The sequence below is a fragment of the Notolepis coatsorum genome, assembly GCF_963971535.1.
Source record: "Notolepis coatsorum genome assembly, chromosome: 7".
Lineage (NCBI taxonomy): Eukaryota > Metazoa > Chordata > Actinopteri > Aulopiformes > Paralepididae > Notolepis > Notolepis coatsorum.
Genome location: NC_140171.1, coordinates 65,976,128 through 66,000,349, shown reverse-complemented (window position 1 = coordinate 66,000,349; position 24,222 = coordinate 65,976,128). Strand labels below are relative to the sequence as shown.

Here is a 24,222-nt window from a genome sequence, read left to right as displayed (position 1 = left end):
TTTTTTCCTTATTTTGTTAATTATGTTGCTCTTTCTCTAGGAATGCCAATGTATAACTCCAGCCCCTATTACCACACTGCCATTGATTCAGCTCAGTAAGTATTATCTTTCAATTCAATATTGTCTGTCTCTCTCACCCCACTTCAAACTTCACACCTTTATCTGTGTTTTCATCTCTGTCTTTCTGTCTCTCTCACCCCGACCCCCTCCACTTCACACAACACCTACATTGCCAAAGCCTTTGTCATTTGATGACACAGCAGTGCTATGTCTGTCTCTCCCTCTATCTCCGTCTCCCTCTCTCACTGGCATAAACATTTTATTGTCGTATTCAATATTTCAGAGATTCTTCGCCAGAGGAACTTGAAGCCATTCCTGCATTACCACCAGAGACCAGCAGTTGCACGCAGGCAGAGACTGCCTGTAGCGTGAGTTGAATTTTATACACAAGTTCACTGGTGTTTATTCTTATATAAAACGTCTCTAAAGACGTATGTTTACCTTTGCATTGATTGGCGGATTTTTGACTGAAGACATTGGATCTTTCCTGCTCTCCCATCCAAGTCCCAGGTTGTAATGACGTAATCATGACACTTAGTTGATTTTGAGTAGACAATTACTCGTTGCATCTGGGCTCATAGTCATAGCCATATAGCCATATAGGAATGACCGCTACACCGTCGCGCCAATAGCGGCCGAGGGAGGGATAGTTAAGCGATTTCTTTGTCATTCAGACAGATTCTCCTATCTGCACCTATCTGACACGTATAGCCACTGATGGTGGAGAAGTGCTGTCCAATTAGCCATTTTGGGGAAATTCAGGCATAAAATAATATTCTGTTGTGTGTCACTGTCAATCCAATATTTCAGAGATTCTTCGCCAGTTGCGGGAAGTTTGTCACCACCTGAAGACGCAGACCACCACCTGAAGCCCATGTAGAATTGTGAGTTGAATTTTATACACGATAGATCAGTGGTTCTCAAACTTTTTACACCAAGTACCACCTGAGAATGTAGCTGGCTCTCCAAGTACCACCATATGACCGGCGTTAAAATACAGTCTATTCAGCTATGCACAGTTCACGCAGGAGGCAAATGTATTCCTAATACCATTATTTATTGTTAACTTTTGTCAGACACAGCCACAATGTACAAAGGGATAGCACTAGAACTAGCAAACGCTTCCACACAACTCATACAATGCAAGGGGCATTGAGAACATAATAACTAACATTCTCACATAGCAAGTGAGAAAATTAAGAACAACTGTATTTGTGTCACCTAGCAGCGCTTGCGACCACAACTCGGCCCGCCCCTTTGTTGGCTAGACCTTCTAGAGTTTTCTCTTTTTTTTGTATGTGTTTTTTTCTTTTCTTCACATTATTATAAATTGAATGTATAAGTACTTGTTTACTATAAAAACGAACAGTTAGAATATCTAAAATAGTGTCAAACCTGTGTTTAAATTTAGGTTGTTCACGGACTTTATTTCAATGAAACGGGGGCGTAATTACTGTATTTGCATGTGAATCAAACCTAGCCTGCAGCCCGCAGAGATTTACATTGGGGGAGTGTTTGAAGCGACGCACTGGCTGTTTACACTTTCAATGGGATTAGCACTCTGGATCAGAAAGAGATGAATGCATTGGATCTAATGAACGAGTACATGAACTTTGTTAAACCAGTTGATTCAGTCTCTGGCTCTCTGCTCACCGGTGAAAACACCGCGCTATTCAACGAAATTAACTGAGATCGGTCGAGATGCGTCTGCATGGGTAAGTTTAAGAATGTTTGTTTATGTTTACAGTAGCATGTTTACAATTCCGCATCTTTGATAAAACTACACCAAGTTTTTCTGCCGACCACAAGTCCAACCATGTCACGTTTATTACATTAACGTTAGCGTTCGTCTTGTTTACATCAGGGTCCCCCATTTTCAATGCATCATAACATTGACATACATGAACACAACGCATTGTAACGTTAACGCAGCTGTCAACTGTACTTTACTATGGAATATACATGTATATTATCGCGACGCGTCGTCACAGACTAAACAGTGTTGTGAACACAACACATTGTAACGTTAACGCAGCTGTCAACTGTACTTTACTATGGAATATACATGTATATTATCGCGACGCGTCGTCACAGACTAAACAGTGTTGTGAACACAACACATTGTAACGTTAACGCAGCTGTCAACTGTACTTTACTATGGAATATACATGTATATTATCGCGACGCGTCGTCACAGACTAAACAGTGTTGTGAACACAACACATTGTAACGTTAACGCAGCTGTCAACTGTACTTTACTATGGAATATACATGTATTGTTAGAAAATGTTTTGGATCTAAATCACTTGGAGTTTGAAAGTGATATCAGAAGAAACTACTCAACCTCGGCTGTCTTTAACTATGATTGAACACAACACTCTAACTCACCATGTTTAGATAATAAAGTACTCAACCTCTACTTGTCTACTGTCTGACTGAACACAACACTCTAACTTACCATGTTTAGATAATGAAGTACTCAACCTCTACTGTATTTAACTATGAGTGAACACAACACTCTAACTTACCATCTTTAGATAATGAAGTACTCAACCTCTACTGTATTTAACTATGAGTGAACACAACACTATAACTTACCATCTTTAGATAATAAAGTACTCAACCTCTACTGTATTTAACTATGAGTGAACACAAAAGTTAGAGTGTTGTGTTCACTCATAGTTAAATACAGTAGAGGTTGAGTACTTCATTATCTAAACATGGTAAGTTAGAGTGTTGTGTTCACTCATAGTTAAATACAGTAGAGGTTGAGTACTTCATTATCTAAACATGGTAAGTTAGAGTGTTGTGTTCAGTCAGACAGTAGACAAGTAGAGGTTGAGTACTTTATTATCTAAACATGGTGAGTTAGAGTGTTGTGTTCATTCATAGTTAAAGACAGCCGAGGTTGAGTAGTTTCTTCTGATATCACTTTCAAACTCCAAGTGATTTAGATCCAAAACATTTTCTAACAATACATGTATATTCCATAGTAAAGTACAGTTGACAGCTGCGTTAACGTTACAAGGTGCAAGGTGGAGAGCTGTAAACAAGACGAAAGTGTATGGATGCAGGGTCCATGTGTGTGTGTGTGTGTGTGTGTAATAACAACAAGTTTATAATCTCAGCACAGATTGCAGAATGGGTACAGTACAATACAGCTCAATACACACAATTGTTAAGGGGATGCAGACCTGAGAAAGACTTTCGTCTTGTTTACATCAGGGTCCCCCATTTTCAATGCATCATAACATTGACATACATGACATACAGGTAGACAGTACTGCTACATCAGTGTCTAAGAGAGGTGATGAGCATCAGATAGCAAGGTGGAGAGCTACATAACATTAGGTTGTGGTGGCTAGGAGGGATATGAGAACTGTGTGTGTGTGTGTGTAGTTTAAGATGCTGCATCACCGCTTAGCCACTGAGTCCAGCTAGTTTAAGATGCTGCATCACCGCTTAGCCACTGAGTCCAGCTAGTTTAAGATGCTGCATCACCTCTTAACCACTGAGTCCAGCTAGTTTAAGATGCTGCATCACCTCTTAACCACTGAGTCCAGCTAGTTTAAGATGCTGCATCACCTCTTAACCACTGGGTCCAGATAGTTTAAGATGCTGCATCACCTCTTAACCACTGAGTCCAGATAGTTTAAGATGCTCATCACCTCATGACATGAGGACCGTGCGTATGTGTAGCTAGGAGTGATATGATAAGCAGTGTGTAAGCAGCTTGCAGAGCTACATAACATTAGGCCCATGCCACTGAGTGAGGACTTTGTTGCTTTTTCTCGTTGTGACATAGATTTAACAATAATTCTGGTGTCAAAGCAGCATGGGGGGGGGGGGGGTACATAGCTTCACATTCCTATACAGTCCAGATAGGGGGTCCTGGAGAGACAGGGGTCCTGAGGAGAGAGAACTCTGATTCAGCAGCACTTAATTATGTTAATGTTATTCAGGTGAGGGGCGTTGCTGGAGGGGGGTTTGTTGACGCCCAGTTGAAACTGTCTGAAGTGTGAAAAGTTGCCTTCCTTTGAGACACCTTTTCACCTCTTTGGTAATTTAGAACACAGCCAGTTTTAGAAGTTATAATTGGGCACATCGTGTTCAAAACATTCTCAGATGTCAACATATGACACATCATTTGAAAGCTTAGATTCTGTACTTTAGCAATCTGGAATAATCTGAAAAATGAAAATGTAGAGATCTGGCATAAAGCGCTGTGAGGTGACACATTTCAGCAAATGTACTTAATCTCTATCTCTCACTCTCTCTCTCTCTCTCTCTCTCTCTCTCTCTCTCTCTCTCTCTCCTCTCTCTCTCTCTCTCTCTCACACAGCAAGCAATTGTCCATCATTCTCTCTCTCTCTCTCACACACACACACACACACACACACACACACACACACACACACACACACACACACACACACACACACACACACACACACACACACACACACACACACACACACACACACACACACACACACACACACACACACACACACACACACAATTATTTTGTTACAAAAACTTAATTTCCTGCATTCTGGTGCAGGACTTTTTGAAATTTTACCCTTTAAATGCCAGTTTGTGTGATGGCATCACAAATTATTGTTAAAATAAACACACAAAGTAAAATATGTTCAATAGGATAGGAGCCCCGCATTTAGTGATCTAGGAGGCAAGTATTTTGTAATAAGATCAGATAGATAGAGCAATCACAAAATAAAGAAATGAGGCTCATCGTGCTCGCAAGCCACTGTCTAAAGTCTAATTGTGTTCTCAGAGGGATGACACTGGTGATCTACACCTCTACCAGAGGCCAGCAGCCAGAGGGGGACCCTGCTGACCACAAGGCCATCTGAATCATCCTATGCTGAATTGACATGGATGGCATCTCCCTTAAGCTGATGTGAGTATAACTTCCATGTACAAACACAAACACACCCACTCTATCTATATCTCTCTTCTAGGACATGTCATCATCATCAAACCTTTATTTAATTCTTGGGAGAACAGTAGGGTTGTAAAAAAAAGTGTAAACATCTTCAAATCATTATTAACACATCCACGCTGTAAAGCGTTATTGCCCGCCATGCTTTGACCGCCAGATCTCGCTGTACAGCGTTATTGAGATCAATATTGAATTTGTTCGCCATGGCATTCAAAATTCATATATACCCCCATGGCCGCCTAGATATAGTTGAAAGTGGGGGTGCAAGATTATTTTTACATTTAATGAACACCTGTATATGCAATTTCCTGCAATATAGAGCCTTCAATCTTGACCAAAATAAAGCTGCTCTTTTCACTATAAAACTCAGTTTATATTGCAGTATGATAGCTATAATAATAACTTCACTGCGAGGGCTCTTTTAGCTAACACGTATGGCACGTATAATAGCCAATTACTATTATAATAATAATAATAACTTTCCCATCCTCCCAAAGCCCCTCCGGCCCCGTTCACATCCGCAGCGGCAGTACCAACAACAACAACAACAATTAATTGACGCTATCAATAGCCCCAGTGAGCGCGGCGGCTGAATGAATGAATGAATGAAAACTTTATTTAACAGATTGCAGAATGGGTACAATACAGTACGGCTCAATACACACAATTGTTAAGGGGATGCAGACCAGAGAAAGACGTTTGTCTTGTTTACATCAGGGTCCATACTAGCCCCTTTTGTGACTGTGCTGCACCGAGTGAATCCACAGTCACTTGCTCCTCAATGGGAAACCAACCTAGATTTACCCTGAAGGACTGGTTCTGGCCGAACCGTTCGTTATACAAGTATCACAGAGACATTACAAATGTGCTCACAGTTGCACGAGGGTTTCGGACAGAGAACTGTGATCACCCAACGGCGGAAATAATGCCGCTTTGAGCAGTTTATAAAAAAATATTAAAAATATTTATTAGCAACGCCGAGCTTTCAAACCATCCCGTATCTCTGTCCGAACCCCTCGTGCAACTGTGAGCACCTTTGTAATGTCTCTGTGATACTTGTATAACGAACGGTTTGGCCAGAACCAGTCCTTCAGGGTAAATCTAGGTTGGTTTCCCATTGAGGAGCAAGTGACTGTGGATTCACTCGGTGCAGCGCGGAGGCTCACCATACGAGAAATATTCAGTTTCAATCTGTTTGCGCATTTAGTATACAGTCACAGTGTTCGACTTACGTGATGATTTGCTCCATTTTGATGTAAACGCAGAAGAATAATCCTCACAATGTTATCCAATATCCAGCCTGAATTTTTCAATGGCATTCGAAAAAGCCGCCTCCTCCCCCAACATGTCGTATACGTCATGCCGACGAACCGTGGCCCTGTGGGCACTGGATCAAACCATTAAAGTGGGGGGTCACACAATCTTTGGAAACTTAAAAACGTGCTATTAAGTGTCATTGCGTATTATTAATTTGATTGAAATTACGTAGTTATGGTTAGATTTATATATGGGAGGGGGGGGGTATATCATATTTTTCATATGATCAAAAAGTGGGGGAGCAAAATCAGACGTTTGCCCCCCCATGTTCAATAGTCGTAGAGCAGATGCTTTGCGTGCTATATTGCGCAGGCGTCTATGTATACACCTCCGACGCTGCAGCTGGACCCTACGGCTCAATACAACGACGGCTCAATACCGCCACCTGGTGGATGGTCGGGCGAGTTACACTCGAACAACAGGAAGTGGGGGCTGTGCGTCGATTAAATTCATCCGGCCGTCAGACATTGTTGCAAGGCTCCCGACAGACACTATAGTACATATGGATCGCTTTATAAACTTAATAATCGATATGATTTCGGCGTTTATTGCGACATACAAACCGGAAATGGACCTAGGCGATCGACGTCCTATACTTGGGATATTTCACCGCCAGTCTCTTTGACGCACGGTAAGAGGACACTAATGTTATTTTCAGCCCAATTTATTCATTTCACTGCAAACCATCTGATCAATATATCACCCATACTACATAAAGCATTTACTGACGATCACGTAATTATAAACGCCCCCCCCCCCCCCCCCTTTCCTCCGTGCATGATGACGCATAACGTATACGATCATATACAGTTGAATTTTTTTATATAGCGTGTCTAGGGAATAAACGGCAATCGATACGTTTAGGTCTATAACTCACGTTCTAGGAATTACTACAGAAAATGATAAAAACATACTTATATTCTAGAAGGTATTTTTGTATGAATGTATGAATGAAAAAGTATAACGTTCCTACATCCTGAACAATATATAATCGATGTTGAACGCAGGCATTAAAGCGTTCCGTCTCAAGACGGATTTCCGTCAATTTGATTGGGGAGATCCGTCAATTTGATTCGCAGTCTAACGGAATTGACTACCTGGTATAATATGATTTGTAGATGCATACAGATTGAAACAAAATTGAGCCAATCAGAGGCGCCAAATATCATTAAAAGGGAATTTTTTCTACCGAGGCGGCGCCAAGCAGTCATCACTCAGTGACTCGAGTGGTTGCAGCTGGAGGCTATTGGGCGAGTGACATTTGCGAGGTCTGTCCGCCACATGGCAGGGTAACAAAATAGTTGTGTCCCCTGCTGTGGTTGTGAGTATACCAGGGTTAGAAATAAAAAAAAAAATTCAAGGGCTTTTTTTGCCCCCCTTAATTGATTTTCGGGGGCTTTTTTGTATTTTGGGGGCACAACATTTTTATAATGAAAATTAACATAAAGATTATAAAACATTGTTGATTTTTTACAGTCTTCGTCCCTATGTTTGATAACGTTGTGGGATATTTGTGGATATCCTGATGAAGAATGTTCTCAGTCAACCGAGGTTTGGATAATAACAAAGGTTTATCAACCAAACAGATAGATTACATAGAGAGAATGGCTGAGGGCTTCCCCCAGGTGATCAGCTGAAATGACCCAGGTAAGAAGACCTCGATTGTGGTCGGGAGGAGCCCTTTATAGTTCAACAAGGGGGGTGTGTGGTCCCATTTGATAGGTCAATTGAGGGGGGGGGGTACAGGTTTGGGGAGAGGAATGTCTTATTCCACAGAGAGGGGGGGGGGGGTGTATTTACATGAGGACATATTATACCACAATACTCACTTTTCTTTCTTATAATGTGGGTGAGATTAATGTATAATATACCAGGATTGTTTGGAACAGGTAAAAGTGAAAATAGAAAACAATTAAAATAATGAAAATTTTGGCCGATGTGATGTTGGTTGGCATAACAGTTTAAAATAGAATTATTTACATCTATGATTCATGACATGATCGACTGGACTGCGGTCTGTGTTATTTTGATATCAGAGATGTGGGAATAGATATCACCCTTTTCTTTTATTAATTGCTCAAAATACCTATGTCAATGAGTGGTCCTCAACTCTGATATCAAACCACAATTAACATAAGCTATAGCTGTGCATATATCTTGGCATACCTTCAGTCGTTCATGTCGTGACTCAGGGGAGCTAATGTGATGGTTGTACATACAGGCATCGTAATAAACCAATTAAATACATGCACTGTCTCTGTGTGGTCAGAGTGCACAGGGTGAAAAAACAAAATTGTGTGCATAATTATTAGGAATAGGATTTACACATAAGGCTAATGTGTACAAAAACATTTTAACAACCGTTAACCTGGTGGTTAATAAAACTAACATGATTGATTATGGGAAACTGTTCAAAAATATATATATATATATGCACATTTTATAATGATTCTTGATGAAATTACTTAGGATCCAGTTGTATTTAACCTGAGTTTGAGTGTCACTTTCATCTGTGATTGAAAGATTGATCTTTACTTAGAATCAGGCAATTTTGTAACCTAAGTAATTCAAATGTGATGTAATGTGATCATGTGACCACTTCTTCCTTCAGCAATACATTTTAGCTCATTATTACTAACCATTGTTAATGCTTTCTCATTGATTTCTTTTCATCACATCCCTAGTTCATCATTTTGCAGATACATACAATTGTGTGAAAAGTTTCCTGCTTGTGAAGGTATTAATCTGAATGATGTTGCGTCATTGTTGACAAGGTGTTCTCTGTCGGTCGTGTGGCAGGGCCAAACAGTAACACATACAAATTAAATAAATACATAACAATGTGGACACTGTGTGTTCAGAAGTCTCTTGGTTCACAGGTCTCTGATGATGTGTCTCTTGTTGACGATGCAGTCGGGAACATTCACTGGTCCATCATTCAGAGGGGGCCTACAGGAGGTCGCCGTCCACTCCCTGTGTACCTTGTCAAGGGTCACCGGTAACAGTCAACTATAGTGGCCTTGCAGACTCTTTTCCTGGAGCCTATGTTGTTCTCCACCACCATCACATGTCTGCCACTGTGCTCACGCTTGACCTTTATCAGGCCTTGAGGCATGGCGGTAGGGTGGTCTTGAACGTGCTGTGTGGTGGTTGGTCCCCCGCTCCCCGTCATCGCGGTACCAGAGGGGCGAGGGTTTGCTGGTGTAGTGGCCTGTCTGTAGGACGCTCTCTCTCACACGGATGACAATCTTGTCATGGGAATCCATCTTGATGGTCGGGGTTTTGGTTCCCATCTGCAGGTGATGGGTTTGGTCTGCCGTGGTCTGCAGTGCCGGGGTGGGGCTGCATGTCGTCCTTTCTGTCTCTGCTCCCCTTCCTTTGGGGACGTCTGTGTTGTGTGGGCTGGTGGTTCTCCCACGGTTGTTGTCGTCGTCTCTGGTTGTGTCCGCAGCTCCTTGGCGGCGTCCCTGGTGATTCTATGCTGTCGTTCGTGGTTCAGGTCATGTGTCGTCTCACTCGTCCTGTCCTCTCACCAATTTGTGATCTGAGGATGATAAAAACTGCCTTAGAAAACTCCTCACATAAATGATTCAACGCCTTTCTGCTACAGAGGAAAATCATTTAGGGTTAATTAATTTCATTGTGTAATACCATCGTGCATTTGATATCGTTTGGATCCGATCTTTGCATGGGATCAGAAACATTTATTTTTTATCTTTATAATCTGTGATGTCAAATTTAATTTGATCTTACCTCAGGATGCGTTGGGTGTATCTCAGGATACTTACCTCGCCACGCCTTCTCTGGCGTTATTCACGTCTCAGTGTGGCTCGTCATAATTTAGCATGGGGAAAAAACATAAAATCTAGGTAGCCAGTTAATTTTGCATGAAAAACAATCATTCATTTTCTCGTCTACTCTTAAGTAGTATTAATTTAATTACCTCTAATATACCTTGTGCATTTTGATAATCATTGTGTAAATGATTATCCTGCTTTCAACTGATACAAATAATTCTAACCCTAGCTAACCTTACTGTGATGCATTTGTCCTAATAAACTAACCTACACTGTAGCACTCAACACTCTGATGACCATTGTTACTCAGCTGATAGAGTTGTGCCCTTTTTGATGTCCTGTCATACAGACCCTGTGAGTCGCTTTTGCAGTCATGGAAATGTATTAGTTGTTAAAAGAATAGTCTAAGGAATCATGCATGTTATTGGTTATAAACAGAGAATAGAAGGAGGAGATTGTAAGTAAAGTTGTTTTCATCATTAATCTTTCATCTCGGGCACTTCTACTTTGTCTGGTTTTATTCAGAATTCATCTCTAATTCGTGTGCCTCCTGAAAAGAGATGATGAAAACGACTGGTTAGTTATTGTTAGTATGGGAATTAGGTAGATTTTCATGACTGCAAATTCATCACTATTGTCTGATTCATGTTAACTAAGTGGTTCCATCCATTGTCATGTGAGTCCACCAAGCCTGTGGTCAGAGTGTAGGCATACCCTGTGGGTTTCAAGTGCCCATCCTAAATAGTGTTTGCTATCGTCTCACAATTGGTTTCCCTTTAGCTCCAAACTGCTTTGTTCTAATGTAGATTAACTCAGTCCCTTTCTGTCTCTTGATTGTCTGTTTGCTTCTTGTAAACACAATTTACATGTGGGTGTTTGGATGCAGATTTGTTTTAAATGGTCAATCGATTGTCTCTCAGCTCCACACCATCTTCGGTTGACATGCAAATTGTTGGAGTTTCAGTCTTTTGTGATACAATTTTGGGTGTAGGTCTCTGCATCTCGCCTCAGAGCCTGACTGAAAATAAAAACACATGTTCATTTTCCACTCCTAAGACCATTTGAGTGGGTTCTTTGTTGATTGTCTGTGAGCTTAACAAAACATCAGCTATTTCTCATCCATCCCATCCTAGGATGTAATGATAGTGTTATAATTTATCAATCATATCGCATATGTACACAAGCATCATATGAATGTGGAACCACACATTTTGTATCATGTTTAAAAATGTCTTACAATGGAAAGGGCTAGTTATCTTTCATTGGTTCTTTAGATAAACACATTAACTCAAGTGAATATAACCTAAACATCTTACTTTTAAACATAATCTATGTTGTTTGTGCCCAAGTTTTCAACATTAAAAGCGTATAAAGTCTAATCTAACGCTGTTTATGTGGACTACAATTCCTGTACTGCCATATACCGGAAACCGGGAGTGTTTGTTTAGCTCCCCGTATTGGTCAGTATGACCGGTACGCCCACAGATGTATTATAATTCTGAAACAGACATTGTAATTAGCTTTATGTGACTTATAATGTGTAAATTAAAGCAACATAAACACTCAAGTGATCTGAGATAGTTGTAATTTACTGTAACTGAGATGATAGTTGTGTATGTACAGTTACTCCCTTTTCTTGACTCCTTTTGTATCACAAACAGTACTGAATTAGCAAATCTGGTATGTCATAAATGTATAGATGTAGCAGTACTGACTATCTGTATGTCATGTATGTCATAATATGTCCTGATGAATTGAAAATGGGGGACCCTGATGTAAACAAGACGAAAGTCTCTCTCTGGTCTGCATCCCCTTAACAATTGTGTGTATTGAGCTGTACTGTATTGTACCCATTCTGCAATCTGTTAATAAAGTTTTCAATCAATCAATCAAAGCATCTATATTTATGATTTTCATACTCACCGGGGAAAGCTGTTGTGTTGACGTCGTATATTATAATCGAATAGTGGTTCCAGAGGCTGTAGCACGTTACGTGTCGTCAATGCAATGTTCGGCTCGTTTCTCCGGTGGTCTGGGAAAATGCAACCCTGGAAACACTCTTCTGCATCTCGCCACCGCAACTCAACATTTCCCAATAGCAGCGCGCACATACATATACAAATAAAACATATACTACACGTGGATTTCACGCACCCTCGGCCTTGGGCACATTAAATTTTACGTTCGCCTATGTATGGATAGTTTCATATAAAATCATAACTTCACGGCGCGCATAGCGTGACGTCATCGCTCCAAGCGACGTTCGTGCGTTCTCATTCGCCTCGGAAATAACGCTTTGCAATTCATACAGTATTTTTCCCACGAGCTCTCAATAGCCTGGAATTCCTAAACCAGCGTTTTGTTACCGAATGAACGCGCCTGTGCATATGTGAAACGTAAACAAACTGAAACGATAAAACTATACTTCCCCAAATGGTCGTTCCCGTGGGCCGGTTTTGTTGATTCCGGAAATTACTATCCTAGTTTGTCCCGTGAGTTGCACCTCAATGTTATTCTCTGTATAACGGTACTAGTCTCTCAATGCTCGGCGCGATATCAGTCGGCATATTGTGCGTATACAAACGAGACTTTAAACAGACAAACAAACATTAATACATATAAGTTAACGTGTGTGAATATCTGACTGTATTGGATCGCTGTACGTTTAGTCGACCAGCATCTGCTGCGACAAGGCATTTATCCCTTGATATAACTACACATCGTTATTAAAGTCATAACGACCGAACCTGACTTCGAAATTTACCAGCGATATATTAGATTATATATACCTTTTAATCATACTCTCGGTCCCTTCGACCCGCGACTAATGTCCCGTTAAATGTACATTCACGTACTGCCGAGGCATCGCCGGTCATCTTCCCGCTATCTGTATAATCATTTGGTTAATTCAATCCAAATACATCGTTTTCAGGAATGGAAGAGATTGTGGGCTTAGTTTGAGGTTGAAACAATGAATATTATGACGCTACTCTGGTAATTAATAGGTTCCAATAGAGTAGCGTTTTCCAAGGATATCACATCATAATAAGCCCACGTTTCTTGCCTTGTTGCCTATATTTTAGTCTGCATCAGCTAGACTTGGGTTAGCAATTCAACAACCTGTATTGTGCCCTAACTTTCGGTTTGGCAACAGCTCAAATCCGGGAATAGCACTAACAACCCATCCTCTCAGAACATCTGTCCAGATAAGGACCCAGGTACACGCGTTTCCCCGGTACGATTCTCAATACAGATCAGATATATTAATGCACATTATTCTTACTCAGCCATGATCTCAATATTTGACAACATTCTGTAATGTTCACCTGGCACAGAGAAAAGCGGGAAGGTTTTAATTCCTTGCCATACATTTTTGGTCGACCATCTATTATACTCACTTTTCTCTGTATAGCTGAAACGATACAGCACGCCGGGAGGACGCAAAAAGTCCGTCACAAGTTCGTAGACGCCAATTGTGGGATATTTGTGGATATCCTGATGAAGAATGTTCTCAGTCAACCGAGGTTTGGATAATAACAAAGGTTTATTAACCAAACAGATAGATTACATAGAGAGAATGGCTGAGGGCTTCCCCCAGGTGATCAGCTGAAATGACCCAGGTAAGAAGACCTCGATTGTGGTCGGGAGGAGCCCTTTATAGTTCAACAAGGGGGGTGTGTGGTCCCATTTGATAGGTCAATTGGGGGGGGGGGTACAGGTTTGGGGAGAGGAATGTCTTATTCCACAGAGAGGGGGGGGGGTGTATTTACATGAGGACATATTATACCACAACGTAATGTTAATGTCTCCATATATAGGGCTCTATGCTAACCTTTTTCCCAAGGAGCACATGTGCTCCTAAATAAAATGTTAATAAATAAAATCTAAATACAAATTTAGGAGCACACAGAAATTTAGGAGCAGAGTGACAATTTTTCAAGTAACACACACATTGATTGATTGATTGATTGAAAAGTTTATTAACAGATTGCAGAATGGGTACAGTACAGTACAGCTCAATACATACAATTGTTAAGGGGATGCAGACCAGAGAAAGACTTTCGTCTTGTTTACATCAGGGTACCCCAAGTTACTTAACGTTACACAGGTCGCGCTATGCAGATGCTTAGCTTGCTAACGTTAAGATAGCAGTGTAACTTAATGTTACACAGCACTATGCATGCTTGCACCCTTAACACGCAGCGGCCCCGCCTCCCTCCCCCCTCTTTGCATTCCACCCAAAAACTGAATTTCAGTCCAGTTTCTTAACTATTAACAGCGGAGCTGTTTTGTAATCTTCACTCTGCAAGTAAATGATTTTTCCGGTTCGCACACACACATATTATTAGGGGCAAATACGGGGGAAATGCTCGCACTGTAGATATATATATATATATAATTATATATATAATTAGTAAACTGTCGGGGGCTTTTATTGCCCCCCTTAACTGATTTTCGAGGGCATTTGGTATATTTTCGAGGGCATTTTGCCCCAAGCCCCCGTTAATTTCGAACCCTGGAGTATACGTTTATTAGCTTAACTCCGTAGCAACATCACACAGGTGTATCTGTAGACAGTCTCCTCCCCACCGTATGTATCTTTTTTCCTACCACCCACCCCCTCCTAATGTACAGTCCCGGACTTTCCAGTGAATCATAGTGTCCTTTTTTTTCATTTTCCCAGATGCACCATGCACCAAGGATCCAGCTGATTACTGCCAATCTGGAGGATTGTTCCTTATCTGCTCTTCACTTGTGCCACTGATTCATTGACCTTTTGTGGTGTGGTATGTTTTGATTTTTACTTAGTAATACACTGTATAGTTGGGATTCTGAATTAAACAGTATAATGTTCACATATATTATGGAGCCCCCAGGGGTCGGGAGAATATTGTGGAAAACAATATAAAACTGAAATGGTAAAGCTAAAAAACTGTAGACCTGACCACAACCCCCTCGGTTCAACAGCACAATATGTTGCTTTCTCCGCTTTTAAAAGTTGAAATCATCTGATGACATTGAAGGGATAGTTCAGAATTGTGGACATAAAGTTGAATTTACTACTTGGCCATTATGTTATGTTCAATGGACTGCACTTATATAGCAATAGCGCTTTTATCCAAAGCGTGTATGGCCTCTCATTCACCTATTCACACACATTCACACACCAATGGTGGCAGCTGCCATGCATATTGATCCATAAATAGTGTTTAGATTGTACTTCTATAGGTTTTTAACTTTACATACTGTATTTAAACATTACATTTGAACAAACACTGCAAGCTAAAGTTTTAAATCATTTGAATCTGTTTTATACAGCACACTTGCTTCCAAAATAAAGCAGTTTTACAATCCTGAGCGTTTGTTAACACTTGAAGCTTTTTGTTTCTAACAATCTGTACAATAAAAGTGTCTGTCTGATTAACTTTTAGTGGTGCCAATTTATTGAAGGAGTTTGATTGTAACAATTTAGGAAAGATCTGTAAAATAACAGTGTTTCTCTGCTGAGTTTTTAGTGGCATAACTTTATTGAAGGGGTTTGATTGTAATAAGTTAGGAAAAACCGGCCAAATAACAGTGTTTCACTGTGTTTCATCGTAATAATTTTGGAAAAACTTGTGGAATAACAGTGTTTCACTGCTGAACTTTAAGTTCTGTCACTTTATTGAAGGAGTTTGATTCTAACAATTTTGGAAAAACCTGTAAAATAACAGTGTTTCACTGCTGAACTAAGTTCTGTCACTTTATTGAAGGAGTTTGATTGTAATAATTTTGGGAAAACCTGCCAAATAACAGTGTTTCACTGCTGAACTTTAAGTTATGTCACTTAATTCAAGGTGTTTCATCGTAATAATTTTGGAAAAACCTGTGAAATAACAGTGTTTCACTGCTGAACTTTAAGTTCTGTCACTTTATTGAAGGAGTTTGATTGTAACAATTTAGGAAAAACCTGTGAAATAACAGTGTTTCACTGCTGAACTTTGAGTTCTGTCACTTAATTGAAGGAGTTTGATTGTAATAATTATGGGAAAACCTGTAAAATAACAGTGTTTCACTGCTGAACTTTAAGTTCTGTCACTTTATTGAAGGAGTTTGATCGTAATAATTGAGGAAAAACCTGTGAAATAACAGTGTTTCACTGCTGAACTTTAAGTTCTGTCACTTAATTGAAGGAGTTTGATCGTAATAATTTAGGAAAAACATGTGAAATAACAGTGTTTCACTGCTGAACTTTGAGTTCTGTCACTTAATTGAAGGAGTTTGATTGTAATAATTATGGGAAAGCCTGTAAAATAACAGTGTTTCACTGCTGAACTTTAAGTTCTGTCACTTTATTGAAGGAGTTTGATCGTAATAATTGAGGAAAAACCTGTGAAATAACAGTGTTTCACTGCTGAACTTTAAGTTCTGTCACTTAATTCAAGGAGTTTGATTGTAATAATTATGGAAAAACCTGTGAAATAACAGTGTTTCACTGCTGAACTTTGAGTTCTGTCACTTAATTGAAGGAGTTTGATTGTAATAATTATGGGAAAACCTGTAAAATAACAGTGTTTCACTGCTGAACTTTAAGTTCTGTCACTTTATTGAAGGAGTTTGATCGTAATAATTTAGGAAAAACCTGTGAAATAACAGTGTTTCACTGCTGAACTTTGAGTTCTGTCACTTAATTGAAGGAGTTTGATTGTAATAATTATGGGAAAACATGTAAAATAACAGTGTTTCACTGCTGAACTTTAAGTTCTGTCACTTTATTGAAGGAGTTTGATCGTAATAATTTAGGAAAAACCTGTGAAATAACAGTGTTTCACTGCTGAACTTTGAGTGCTGTCACTTAATTGAAGGAGTTTGATTGTAATAATTCTGGGAAAACATGTAAAATAACAGTGTTTCACTGCTGAACTTTAAGTTCTGTCACTTTATTGAAGGTGTTTGATCATAATAATGTAGGAAAAAACCTGTAAAATAACAGTGTTTCACTGCTGAACCTAACCTGTCAATTAACAGTGGTTCTCTGTTCTCTGGTTCTCAAATAATAAACAGAATTATCTGTAAATTTATTGCTTTTCCACTTTATTTTAATTAGGGTATTTCAATGTAGATTTTACAGTAAATCTCTGTTGCCAAGCTGCCAGACTTTTACCGTTTTTTTACCGTTTTTTTTTCTTACAGTGTATACTGGATATTATATTTCATTCATGTTGTTAAAATAGCATACGATAAACATTCCATACTGACGATTTACAGCAGATTAATAACTAAATGTGCTATATATATAGCCTTCAGAAAAAATAAATAACACACATCCTCCGTTTGCTGAGCCAAACTGTAAACACAGTAATATATAAGACAAAGCGGGGCTCGCAACTCATTTGTAGTTCCAAGGTGTTTATTTGACAAAAAGGCAGATGCAACGTTCCGACCCTTCCGGTCGAAAAATGCACTGTTTTCTATCACCCAACAACTGGGAAAGAGATAAAAATAAGAGGCAAAATAACATGTACAACTACCAATGTAATCTATATGCTTAAGTGCCCATGTGGTAAGGCATATGTCGTAAGACAACACGTGCTTTAAAGACACGTATTGCTGAACACAGGAGTACGATACGGAATGGGGATGAAAAAAGCCCAGTAGCTTTACATTTTAAAAAGGCACACCACAATGTCTCATCACTAAGATACCTTGGAATAGAGAGAGTGCATCTTCCAAGACGAGGGGGAGATATAGATAATCTCCTACTGAGGAGAGAAGTATGGTGGATCCATTATCTTAAAACGATGGCACCAACAGGACTCAATGAGGACTTTGACATTAGACCTTATTTGTAAATTTAACTTATAGAGGGAGACAGTCAATGGACTTTGTTTTTTTGTTTGTGTTTTTTTCATTTTTGTTTTCAGTGACTAGGACTTGTACCTTACACACTGCTGTCTATCTGTAAATTATGTCTTAATGTTGTGTTTAATATAGATATTTCCCAAATCTTCTAAAAAATTTCAAATGAAAAGAAATTGTTACTTAATCATGTATAAAATGTATCATGCAAGTCTTGGGACCGCCCCTGATCACCAGGTGGGGCTGATATTCAATTTAGTTCACTTCCTGTATAAAAAGATGTCAGTGTTGTGTTGTCTTCATGCTTGAAGAAGACCGGAAGGGTCGAAACGTTGCATCTGCCTTTTTGTCAAATAAACACCTTGGAACTACAAATGAGTTGCGAGCCTATATACAGTATATAGCTTACCATAGGTGTCTAATATGAAATCAAGGCATTTAAATAATAAATTAAATAATAAATCATATATTTCCCCCCTCTCCTACGTGTCCCGCATTGTCCCGCAAAAGCAGTTCTGCTGTCCTGCGACTGAACAATTTTGACCTGGTCACCCTAGTAGCTAGTGTCCGGTAGCAGTGTCTGCTGTGATTCTCTAGTATAGAATCTGTATGCATTTAGTAGTGGTTCATCTCAGCAGAGGCCTGTAGCTAGTGTCCGGTAGCAGTGTCTGCTGTGATTCTCTGGTATAGGATCTGTATGTAGTGGGTCATCTCAGCAGGGATCTATAGCTAGTGTCCAGTAGCTGTGTCTGCTGTGATTCTCTAGCTTGACTATATGATCTGTATGCATTATTTAGCTTGACTTGTGATCCAGTATGTTATGCCGTGTGTCTTGAATTACTGTGGGTGATTTAATTGCGTGCTAACATCGGTTATGCCGTGTGTCTTAAATACAGTGATTTAATTGCGTGCTAACATGAAATGTTGTGTGTCTTGAACTACTGTGTGTGAGTTTAATTACGTGCTATAGTTATGCCATGTGTCTTAAGTCACTGTGATTTAATTGCGTGCTAACCTTTTGTGGATACAGGGAAAATTGGAGTTTGAACCCCAGGTCGTAGGAACAGTGGGTGAGTTACTTGTGTTCAGGATTGAACTATATCCCTTTTGTGCTACACCGTTTGAGTGGTGCACAGTTAATTGTTGTATCTCCTTGTTGTCATTTGCTGTGGATACTGGATAGTAAGAATGACGCTGGACATGGAGGATTTTGTTGCGAAGCCAACAGTGGGGAAGGTGAAGAGATGTTCTAAGGATGAGTTGGCGCAAATAGCTGCTCATTATTCTATATTAACGTTTGATGCAAGCCAAAGTAAGGAGAGCTTGCAAATTCAGTTGCTTGGAGGTTTGACTATGGTCATGTATCTTGATGCATCCTCGTTGCCTATAATGGAACAGGAGGAGATATTGCTAGCTGAAAAGGCAGAGCTTATGAAAGCATGTGAGATGGCAAAGGCAGCATTTAACCGAGAGATGGCAGCTGTTGCCAAGGCAGAACGAGATGCTGTTGCCAAAGTTGAAGTAGCCCAGGAAGCTATTGAGGTCCCGGACCGTGTGATGGCGCGGTATAAGTTAAGTAATGCAGGCAGGCCCGGACTGGCCATCGGGAGCACCAGGAGTTTTCCCGGTGGCCTGGCCTGCACAGATAAAAAAAATAATAATTAAAAAAAGATTATAATTTTTTTTTTTTTATAATTTTTTTTTTTGTTTGCCAGGCCATTGTTTCTAGTTGTGGCGGCGGCGCAGCGCGATAGTTAGATAACCTAGGTGGGTGGGGAACAACCAGGATTTGGAGTTGGAGAACTATCTGACTCTCTCCCTCGGATCACACACACCCAATGGAGCCGTGCTGCCGCTTGTGATTGGTGGAGGCGGGACCAGGCGATACAACTGATTGACAGTGGAGGCGGCGAATGGAATGGCAGATGGCACTCTGCAGAATACTGTAACAGCCAGGCAGTGAGCCAGGTAGTTTTGTAATAATGAAATGTCTGTTATTTAAGGCGAGACACTGCAGGTGAATAGTCAAATATACTTTTTTTGTTGATTTTGAGATTTTGTTATATTTTGCTTCCTAAACATGTCTTCTATGAAACTAGTGACAATAAAACGTCAATAACACACATTTAGTTGTTTATTTTACATCATTTTGCCTTATTGCATCCATACATGTGCACATATTTAATGGGGAAGTGCCTCATTTGCATATATAAACATAAATTTCAGAAAACTTGCAATATATTTTTTCTTAGTTTATATGTACATAACAAATTGGGAAAGTTTCATAGTGATATCTATTCAAATATTTTTTGCCTATTAGGGGGTACTACACTGTACTACACTGTTTGTAGCCTGTGTGTAGTTCTGTTCAGTTCAATAACATCATTATTATTATTATTCAGTTATCAGGCATGTGTTTAGGTTGTCTATTACTAATGGTTTGATTAGGTATTGTGTTTGTAAATATCTGTTTAAAAAAAAAAAGTATGGCATTTTACAATACAGAACTTTGAAGGCGTTTTCCCAAAAATTAGTTTTAAGAGTTTTTCCTCATACTCTGAGCCAGAAATCTCCACTTCAGTAGCACTCACATACACCAAACCTTCCAGTTATATTCATATCTATGTTCTGAAGGTATTTACAGAAGGGTTTGTTGATATCGCATTCATACCCTGATTTATATCACATTTTATTCCTAAAAACATGGCGAAATATGGAATTTTACCATAAAAATTTACTGAATGGAGTATTTTCTGATTTATGGAGTGATAAAAAGAGATATCCAAAATCCCCTCTGTAATAACCTTTGGCTCTAATATGTCAACAAAATGAAACTATAATTTTGAAAATGGCTTTATCCAATGTTCAGATTTCTGTCCTGGAATTATATGCAAATTAGTGCATATTTAAGTAGACCATGCCTCATTTGCATATTTAAACATACAATTTCAGAAAACGTGTAATACAAAAAAGTCTTGTCTTAATATAAGTAATCAACTGGGGAAGTTTCATTGTGATATCTATTAGTTATTTTTTTTACCCTATTCACCTGCAGTGTCTCCCCTTAATGTTTGTATAAGGGCTATTTTAACTGTTGATGGGTAGTGCATCAGTAAAGTGAATATGGTATTGTGCTCTTGCTCTGTTTGAATAGGTGGAGAGAGTGGTTAACTGTATTATAATAGTAAATAGACAAATATGTTGTTCTCTTGCTTTTTTCTTTTTGAAGGTGGAGAGAGTAGCATTGCTAGTGCCAAAACAGTTTTATTTGAGGTTCATAACAGTACATTGTACTAAGCAATTGTTGGCTCATTAGTTTGTGATTCACATGCACTAAAATTCACCAGAATGCAGGAAATTAAGTCTTTGTAACAAAAAAAATCCTGGTGGGGGACCCCCAGACCCCCCGCTTAAAAAGTGGCCTTACTGGGGCTATATTTCGCGCTATATCTCCCGGTATGAATTATTTCCCCAGTCCGGCCCTGAATGCAGGTGCAGATGTTGTTGTTGAAGATTTTGGAATGCACACTATGAATGTACCTCTGCATAATTTTTTTCTTGATTGTGCCCTAGTGTCAGGCCCGGTGGTGAAACCGGAGGTGACATGCATGCCAGATACTCAGGTGGCAGGAGATGATCTTGCGGAGCAGTATCTCGAGGTCTTCCCAGCCTGTACGGTGGCTGAGTCCACAAACTAATTGGAGGAGAATGAGGAGGATGAGAGTGGGAAGGATGCTATGAGGAATGTTGCTAATTCATGTGGCACCATTTCTGTTGGTGTTTCTGATATTTCATGTGGCACCATTTCATGTGGCACCGTTCTGGTTAAAGAAGCTACAGAATTAGGCTGCCAGCCTTCCTATGGCTCTAACGTTCATGATGTCTTACTTGTCAGCAGTGATGATCCCAGTATGTCAGTTGTTACAAAGGATCAGATTAAACCGAATATATATATTTATTGATTGATATATATTGCATAGTATTTGTATATCGTTTGATACCCCTTGTATATTCCTTGTACATATACACGGAATATCCCTTTAGCCTAGTACAGACCATAATATTTCATTCTCCTATTGGACAGCGGTCCACAGGCGCCAGGGCCATGCCTCCAGAGTCAGGTTCAAGGCCACCGTCAAGACATGTCTGTACATGCCCGGCCTTGCCCAGGGATACGAGACAGAAATGAGGTTGGCACTAGATTGTTCGCCGTGCATATAAATATGGCGCAGGTGAATACAGAAGTAGAGTTACCCAATAAGTTGAAGCCTCACCCACGATACTCCGTGCGGTGAAGTATGGCCTGTTTGGCCCCAAATAGAGCATTGAGACCGCGTGCGAATTAATAACTGAATTGTCAGAGTTTGGCGCTATACCGTCGAGTGCGACATATTTCTATTAAGTCAGTAATAGTCTATTTGTGTATAGTGTATCGTGCGGCTAAAGTTCTACAGTGACCAGCATCACCAACGCTTCCTCGTACCAGCTAGAGTGCTTATCCAGGCTGGGCTGCTTTCATGGCGCTTTCACCCGAGGAGACCTAGACGAGAACCGTGTGGACATGTACACTGGATTAATCTACCCGACGACTACATAGCCCTTTGCGGCTGGATTATATTTGTTTTGGTCCTGTGATTTATGGAGCGGAGAATCGCCGACGCCTACACGTGTGGGATTTACCTTGTGAGGAGCCACGTCGAGTCTGCGCCTCAGAGAGCCTGAGGCCGGCTAGCTTTCTTCACTGTGGAGCTACAGTCTACGGAGAACAGCTGTATTCGTCTGTGGATCAAGAGACTATTGCACCGTCTCCTGTACTTGGAGTCTCCTTAGTCATCGTTGACCAGACTCTCTACTACCGACAGATCCTCTACCCCTGCTGGCTAACAACCGGGGGGACCCTTCCAGTATCTCCCGCTATATTACTAGTGTACCATAGATATAATTCCCTAAGATTCAGGTTGTATAATTACCTCCTGCGTAACCAGAGAATGGACATTCATTATTGATTTGCCTACGCACATTCCTTTGCCTTATAAGCGCATCCAAAGTAAAATAGAGAAGTATATTATGTACCTTTTGCTGCAATAAATACTTAATTACCACTTTGTGTGGAACTGATTCATTGTGGGAAGTGTTCATCATATTTATATATCATGTACTGTATGGCCAGTAATTAAAGTACATAAAGCGGTAGTGATTTAATGATACCATACTTATCAATACAGTCAGGGAATTGTACCCCTCAGTTACAATTGGTCCTTCGAGCCGGAGGGTAACTAGTGTAATATTAATATAGTGGTATTAATATTGACATGGCCTATGATGAACACTCCACAAAACGGTTCTCCTAAAGTAGATCGCCCGCAGCGTAGACGGCAGACACCTCAGTACTTAGAGGATTACGTTGCCAATATACTACCTAGCTTTCTACAGACGGTAAACGCGGAAAAAGTAGATAGTAAAATTATGTCCGACCCTATCGACCAGGCTACCCCGCCAATAGAGGCCCTAGTGGGTTCTAACGTAACTGACCAAGCTCACGGTAGGGACCAGGAGGGACCCGACATGACTTTACCCCCCGCCAAGACCGAAGAAGTAGTCCCCGGAGAGCTCCAGGATAAAGACAGCTCTCCAGGGATGGAACTCTACCCGCTACAAGAAGAGGAGAGCACCCCGGAGATGGATCTCCAGGACTCGCCACAGGAGAACAGATCTCCAACGAGTACTGCCAGGAGCGGATCACCTCAACCAGCGTCTTCCCCCAGCGAGGCGGACAAGATGCTGGCACAGGCATTCCTCGCCAGCCTAGCAGCCTCAACAGAGCGCGATCGACTCCAAGCACAGACGCTTAGTGAGCGCGAACATTCTTCCATGGAAAGAGAACGCCTTCAGGCGCAGCAACGGAGCGACGAAGATCGTATACGTCTAGAGATTAGACGCCTTCAGACGGAAGAGAATATGGTAAGGGACCGGGCCGAAGCCCAGCGCGCCGCCGCCGAAGCCCAGCGCGCCGCTGCCGGTGCCCAAAGAGAAGCAGAGCGCGACCTCGCTCTCACCAAGCGCGAAGCCGAGCGCGACCGATTACAAGCGCAGATAATGGAGCAGCTGATCACCAGGGCAACACCCCCTCCCTCCGCACGGGATTCCAGGGCCTCGTCAAGACAAGGGTCAAGGGCACCCTCCCCTACCCGATCAAGCGACCCTGAGCCCGACCACCAGAGAGAGCCTATACCCCCCTCCGAACCC

The 24,222-nt window shown here is 40.6% G+C and overlaps 1 long non-coding RNA gene across 1 annotated transcript; it reads left to right on the top strand.

The window, feature by feature from the left end:
- Nucleotides 1–870: 870 nt before the first annotated feature.
- LOC311232191 lies at nt 871–14,921 on the top strand. The gene is made up of 3 exons (XR_014619929.1): nt 871–944; nt 4,856–4,981; nt 14,822–14,921. It is a non-coding gene; the product is annotated as an uncharacterized lncRNA (long non-coding RNA).
- The last annotated feature ends 9,301 nt before the right edge of the window (nt 14,922–24,222 follow it).